This window comes from Hemiscyllium ocellatum, chromosome 4, assembly GCF_020745735.1.
Source record: "Hemiscyllium ocellatum isolate sHemOce1 chromosome 4, sHemOce1.pat.X.cur, whole genome shotgun sequence".
NCBI classification, from domain to species: Eukaryota; Metazoa; Chordata; class Chondrichthyes; order Orectolobiformes; family Hemiscylliidae; genus Hemiscyllium; species Hemiscyllium ocellatum.
Window position 1 is genome coordinate 45981471 of NC_083404.1, and position 7290 is coordinate 45988760.

At 39.0% G+C, this 7290-nt stretch overlaps 1 pseudogene; it reads right to left on the reverse strand.

Moving 5' to 3' along the window:
- Positions 1-566: 566 nt before the first annotated feature.
- On the reverse strand, positions 567-683 carry LOC132815554 (U6atac minor spliceosomal RNA; annotated as a pseudogene).
- Positions 684-7290: the final 6607 nt, after the last annotated feature.

Genomic DNA, 7290 nt, shown 5'->3' on the forward strand with positions numbered 1-7290 from the left:
CAAAAGCAAACATTTTAACCTTGTTATACAGTAATGTTGAACATTTCTGACTGAACGTGAGTTAAATGCAGAGTAAAGCATCTCTCATCCTAAGTACAAACACTGAAAGGTGGCACTTACTGCATTTCAATTCCCCACCAGCCATCTGCGAGGTTTCTTTGAGTGAGAGCAACAATATAGTGGCTATTTGCACTGCACCATGAGTGTTTTATATGAATGGATTTATGTGTGTTGGATCTGGATTGACTGCTCAAAATCACTGTAACCATCAGAAGGAGATAACTCTCACTCATCAATTTGAAAACATTCAATGATGTTTTCAGGAAAGACCTTGAGACTAGTTTGGAAAAGTTCTTACAAGAGAAGTGGGCCCTATTCATTCACAAACAGAAATTGCTGACAGATTTTTTGAAAATGTTTAGTAATATTTAAGTTATAGCAATAATTATAGAGAAGGGAACTTGGGATTGTGTATCTGCTCACATGTTATTAAACATTTCTGGAGGAGGTGGGACTTGAGCCCTGTTCCTGAGGTAAAGACACTATCACAGTGTACAAGAGGGTCCAAAAAATAGTTAGATGCCACTAAGTGGATGGCAATGACTTAACCATTTGTGTGTTGTAAGGCCACTCGGATCCCTTCCATCCTTATTAAAGGGAATGGTAACCTCCTCTTTAAGCAGAGGTAGATCTCTATGATAGTACAAGGGTATTTTTTTAATCCATTCAGGAAATGCAGGCATCACTGGCTTGACCAGAATTTATTGCCCATCCCTAAAAGCTCTGGAGAAAATGGTGGAGTGGACCCATCATGAATCATTGCCGTTCATGGGATGTATATATGTCCACAATGCTGGAAGGAAGATGTTTCAGGATTTTGACTCTGTGACAGTGATTCAACAAAATTTCTGTGACTTCCATGCGAATTGACCTATGGGGAATTGGTAAAGCTCCAGGGGAAAATGCACAAATGGATAAAGGTGACAATTTCTTTTGTTTCTACTCAGGTTCTTGCCAAAGACCTAACAAGGAAAATTCCACTGAGATTCATGTGTTAAATGGATCCAATACCAGATTGTGATACAAATTATTTTCTTAATAGCTGGTTTATTTAAAAAAGATAGCATCACACATGTCAGTCTCTTACCTTCCAATCCACTGTCCCAGCAGTCTTCCCTTGTAAGTGCTCAAAGTACTCAATTAAATACTTGCCTTTTCCTGTGTATCTTAACAATATAATTAACGTACCAGTTTCCCAAGCTGTCCATGATATGTACTAAGGGAAGCATGACAAGATGCGCTGGACAATCTTTACTTGGTAAAATGTGAATGAATGAATCCAATTCTGCTGATGTTAAAATTCTCTTTTTCAGCTGATTTGCCTGAAGATCTCTCTTCTCAGTCCTTTTTTGCAGAACAGCAATAACAATTTACATTTATGCAGCACCTTCAACATGGTAAAATAGCATGTTTAACATGAGCATTGTCAGAAAAACTAGTCTACTCTTGCTTATTCACATTTATGTTCATGTCAGATCAAATTTGACCATGAGCCATGTGAGTGGATTTCATGGCCGAAAACTTGGTCAAAGACATTCCTTAAAGGAAGTGAGAAAGAGCTTGAGAGGTTTATGGAGAAATCTCCAAGGCTTAAGGCCCAGGCCACTGAAGATGTCACTGCTGGTGGCAAAGTGATAAAAACTGGGGATATTGATGGAGTGCTATTAGTGGTTTGAAGGCAGTGCTGATGGAGATAAGAGTGAGTTGACTTGCCATTGAATGAAATGTTCCTTGTTCAAACCTATTCTGAAGACTGAATTTTAAATCGGTGACCAAATTGGTATGGATGTTGTGTGGATTTACCCATTTTGAAGCACTCATTGAATGAACCTCATTCGCTTAACTCTTGCCACTGGATGTCCCTTGTGTCATAACACCACAAAGTGCACTACTGCCACCTAATGGCAGAAATGCTACAGCCTTATGGATATCTTTAAATCAGCCCATTTCGACATGTTAGGACACACTTCTGGACCAAGTATGACTTGAACTGGGTCTTTTCAGCCCAGAGCACCATCAATATTTTTAATTAATCTTTTCAAATGTGTTACGGCACATTTATGAGACAAGTAGGCCTTGAGCCCAGTTCTCCTGACTTAGAGGTAGGGACACTGCCACTACACCACAAGAGCCCCCAAAGAACACTCTTACGATGGTCCATGAGTTGGCTTCAAATGGCACAATTCTCCTTCATTGACTCCATCAATATCTTCATCCTTACATTGCACCAGCTGTTTTTAATAAGTACAGCACTGGCACTAATCATTCAATATGGCTCCACACTTGGTGTTTTGATGGTTTGGTACAAATGTCCCTTGCAACATCTGTGTTGTGGATTTTAACTAAGGAGGATGCAAGTAACATCCCAGAATCAGAAGCTGAAAGTAAGGGAGGCACTTTTTTTTGGATAGATTCCCTACAGTATGGACACAGGCCATTTGGACCAACAAGTCCATACCAATCCTCTGAAGAATAACCCACCGTACCCTATATTTACCCCTGACTTATGCACTTAACACAACAGGCAAATTAGCTTGGCCAATTCACCTGACCTGGACATCTTTGGATTGTGGGAGGAAACCAGATTACCTGGAGAAAATCCACACAGATACAGGGATAATGTGCAAACTCCACACAGACAGTCGCCCAAGGCAGGAATCAAACCTGGGTCCCTGGCACTGTGAGGCAGCAGTGCTAACCACTGAGCAACTGTGCACTTCAAACTAGTGCATTGGCCAGGGAAAGAATATTAAGAAAATTATCAGAAATACGTTGACAAGTCCTCAAGTCCTGATGGGCATTGTCAGAAAAACTGGAATCTATTGAAATTGTAGATCCATTGCCTTTAACTTTACAGAATTCCATAGATTCTGGTAAGGCCCTTCAAGTCGAGTGCTCTTTCCTTAGATTTACAGAAGACACTTGACAAGATGCCACATCAGAGATTACCATGCAAACAAGAGATCCTGGTGTAGAATTAACACTGCAGTCTGGGTACAGGATTGGGTAGCTAAAAGGAAGCAGAGAGTAGGCAGACATAGGTTATTTTCAGTTTTGCAAGTTGTGATTAGTAGAGTGCCACAGGGATCAATGCTGGGGTCTTAGTTAGTTACAATATTTTTAATGACTTGGAAGAATGAAATAAGTATATGGTGGCTACACTTCTGATGGTGCAGAGGTAGTTAGAAAAACAAGCTTTGATGAAGATATAAGGAACCTGCAAAGGGATATAAGTGATTCAAGACCGAGGCAACCACATTGGGAGTACTTGTACAATTTTGATCTCTTTAATTAAGAAAGGATAAAACTGAATGAGAAGTAGTTCAGAGAATGTACGCTTGACTGATTCCTGGGTTAGAGGATTATCTGTGAAGAAAGTTTGGATAGGCTGGGCATATATCCATTGGAGTTTAGAAGAATAATAGATGGTCTTATTGAGAAATATATCATCCTGAGAGGACTTAACAGGATGAGTATTTTTTCCTATGGAAGAGTTCAGAATGAGGAGACACAGTTTAAATATCAGATGGCAATAAGGACAAAGTTAGAGGGTCCTGAATTTTTTTGGAATTCTCTTCCACAGAGAACAGTCGTGACAGAGTCGTTGAATGTTTTTAAGACAGAAGTAGATAGATTCTTGGCACACAAGGGAGTTAGAAGTTATAGGGGTTATATGGGTAAGAATGTAGTATTGAGGGCACCATCAGTTCAGCCATGACCTTATTAAATGGTGGAGCAGGATTGATCAGCCCACTGGCCTACTCTTTATTCATTTGTTTGTAGTGAAGGTTGGGTTTGCCAGTCTTCCAGTCCACCCTCAGTTTGGTGAAACAGAAAACTCAAATGTCATTATTAGTATTCCTTCAGGTAGGAAAGTTTTAATCTTTTCAAAATTTCCGTTTCATTGTTCTTATGCATTTTACCCTTCCATTTGTTGGCCAGTATCCTAGACAAGTGCATAAGCCCTTCTTCAGGAATGTCGAATCTCCTGTTCCTTGGATGCTGCCTGACCTGCTGCGCTTTTCCAGCAACACATTTTCAGCTCTGATCTCCAGCATCTGCAGTCCTCACTTTCTCCCAGTATCCTAGACAATACAACATTCCTTTCATATTCTATTCAATTCAGTAAGGCAACTTACCACAAAATTTGATGCCATTGTGATTCATAGAAAGCATTTGCACCCAATTTAACTAAAGATTAGGAAACATCTGAACTGGTCAAGGCTTAGTATTGAAATGATTTGTGACTTAAAACAAATTGAATGTCTCTCTAATTAGCTCCGAAAGGGCTAATACTAACAATGGCTTTTAGATCTCTTCACATTGTGAGATTTTGGCCTTTAATCTGAAGTGCAAAAGACTGTCAGCAGAATGCAATACGTCACTGAAGGATTTGAGGTACAGATATGAAAAGCAATATTTGAAACAATATTTCAAATTATCTGGTGTATGTTTGTGTGTAAATTGCTTTCTCAGTTTCAGCACAAAAGAGTCTTGGACAACAGAGTGAAGCTTCTCAACCACACTTATAGTAAGCCACGCTGTAAGGACATTAAGAAACTGGGTGGTTTGTGGAGAAGGATAGATTCTGTATAACTGAGGAGTCTACTAAGTCTGTTACGAGAGAGGTCATGCCACATACTTGTCTTTACTTTGAAGGAACAAACAAACTAAAATCTGTCTTTCTTAGTCACTAGATGGCAGTATTGCCTCCTAAGATTTGGGAGAAAAGAGCACTTTGTAAAAGTTATCCAGTTGGTAATGTGGTCAGATTTCTGTTTATTTTTAAACTAATTAACTACTTTTAAAGGTTAAATTGTCTCCTTTACAGCAATTCAAGCTGGTCTCATTGTGACACTTAGAATGGAGCTAATACTTTTAAACCAGCCTATTTGCAATCGAGATTCCATAGGCTATTCCCATTGTGAGAGCATTTGTGCTATCAAAGCCTGCATGGTAAATCAAATGAATGCCAGACAATATCCACAGCTCAAACAGTACCCTGTCAAAGCCAGGATGCACAGACACCAGTTTGTTGTTAATTTGCCTCTCATACGCTAACTTACACCAAATCCCAGTCAACCATCACCCCTGTCTTGCTGATCTACATTGGATCCTGGACAATGCTTCCAATTTAAAATGTTCAAATGTTCATTCTTGTTTCAAATCCCTCCGTGGGCTTGCCTTTGCCTTTCATTGTAACTCTTGTAATTCCACAATCCTTTCAGACATCTGTGTTTTCCTACTGTCTTACATTAGTGGCTGTGCCATCATTTTCCGAGCTCTTAATTCTGGAATTCCCATCCAAAACCTCGCTGGCTCTTTATCTATCTATCGGTAGTGCTTTTAGATGCTTTGGAAAAACTATCAAATTGAACAAGTGTTGGTCACCCATCCTCAAAGTTCCACAAATGGCTTGATGTTAAATTTTGTCTGCTAGCACTTGTCTAATTTGGAGGAGCCGGTGTTAGACTGGACTGGACAAAATTAGAAATCACACAACATCAGGTTATAGTCCAACTGGTGTATTTGGAAGCAATAGCTTTTGAAGCATTGCTTCTTCATCAGGTGATTGTCAACCTGATGAAGAAGCATTGCTTCAAAAGCTAGTGCTTCCAAATAAACCCGTACACTTCTCGGATGAGCCTCAAACTATTTTACAATGTGAAAGATGCTATACAGGTGCAGGTTGTTGTTGGAGACACTCAACTGCATTACACAAACAAAATGGAGCATGAGCATTTCCAAACTCCTGTGTTAATCCAGAAGAAAAATAAAGATTGGGAAAACTGCTGCTGCTTTTATACAATGTTTCAATGTAAAAGTGATTTAATTTCCTCTTTCAAGGCAATTGCCTTTTTAATTATTGAAGTTTGATAAAGGGAGCTCATCACTACTCCTGAAACTGGTTGTGTATTGGAGAATAGAGTGAGCATGGTCCTTTCATGAAGAGTTTTGAATATGCCTAACATCATCCAGGGTGCCTCGTATCACTTGTTAGAGCTGGTAACACTGTCTGCTCCTCAGTTTCAATCCAGTTTCCTCAAGAAGTTGTGAAAATGACATACCATGAGAAAGTCATTCAGCTTGTTATCTCTTCTGATGCACATGAATTTCAGTCATAATGCAAAAAGAAATATTAATCAAATATCTGTGACCTAAAAATGAATGAATAGGGAGGAGTCAAAATGATTGCAGACAATCAAGGTGTTGATCCTGGAATGAATCTGTAAATACCAACATATAGGATGTCTCGATGGACAGTTAAAGGGAATTTTTTGGTCAGATCCATTTAATTACTCCTCAATGTATGCCTCTCATTTAAAAGTGAATTATATTGTATTATATTCCACACATTTAATAAGCAATGGGCTTGGTATGGATGGAAAATTTGCTATTCAGTCAATATAAAACCAGTGATTAGTGTAGCACAGGAGCACGATATTCAGCTAATGAAGCTGACATTATCTCTTTCAAAAAGCAACCAGTTAGTCCCATTGCCCCACTTATTTTCCCCCTATTTACTGAGATCTCTTTTCTCTGTCAATTATTGTCAGCCTATCAGCTCATGCATTCCAAATCCTAACTGCTTCTGGTGTTAGAAAGACTTTCCCTCATGTTACCTCATGTTTTTTTGCAAATCACTTTAAATCTGAGTTCTCTGTTTATCAACATGCAGCCACTGGAAACAGTCTTCTTTTTTTATTCTCTCTAAACCCTTCCTGATTTTAAATGTTTGCATCTCTTCTAGGTCTTTTGTCCTTTTTGGAGAACAGTCCCAGTTTCTCTAGTTTCATCCTGTAATTCAACATTTCTGGAGCCCTTCTCGTTAATCTCTTTTGGACCCTTTCTGTACCCAAAGCATTCACTTCCTTCCTAAAGTGTGCTGTTTCATACAGTGAATCAGCAGAGATATGATGGACCAGGTATTCTGTGTAATTCTTTAATTCTGTGAGAATGCACAGTTGCTTACTGCAATAAAGAGACCGGATTATTGTTCTGATTTCTTATGTAAAGTCCTTTGAAGATGGAGTAATATAGTGCTTGCAGCACAGAAAGTGACCATTCAGCCCTTGGACTTGATGCTGACAATTAATGCTGCCTTTCGTTAACTGCTCGCTTAAACCCTTTCCTAGTAACCCTGTGTCATATCAACATTGGTGGGTCAGAAGACAAATATTTGAGATGAATTCCTGATTTTCTTTCAGGTTATATGACCAAACATCAACA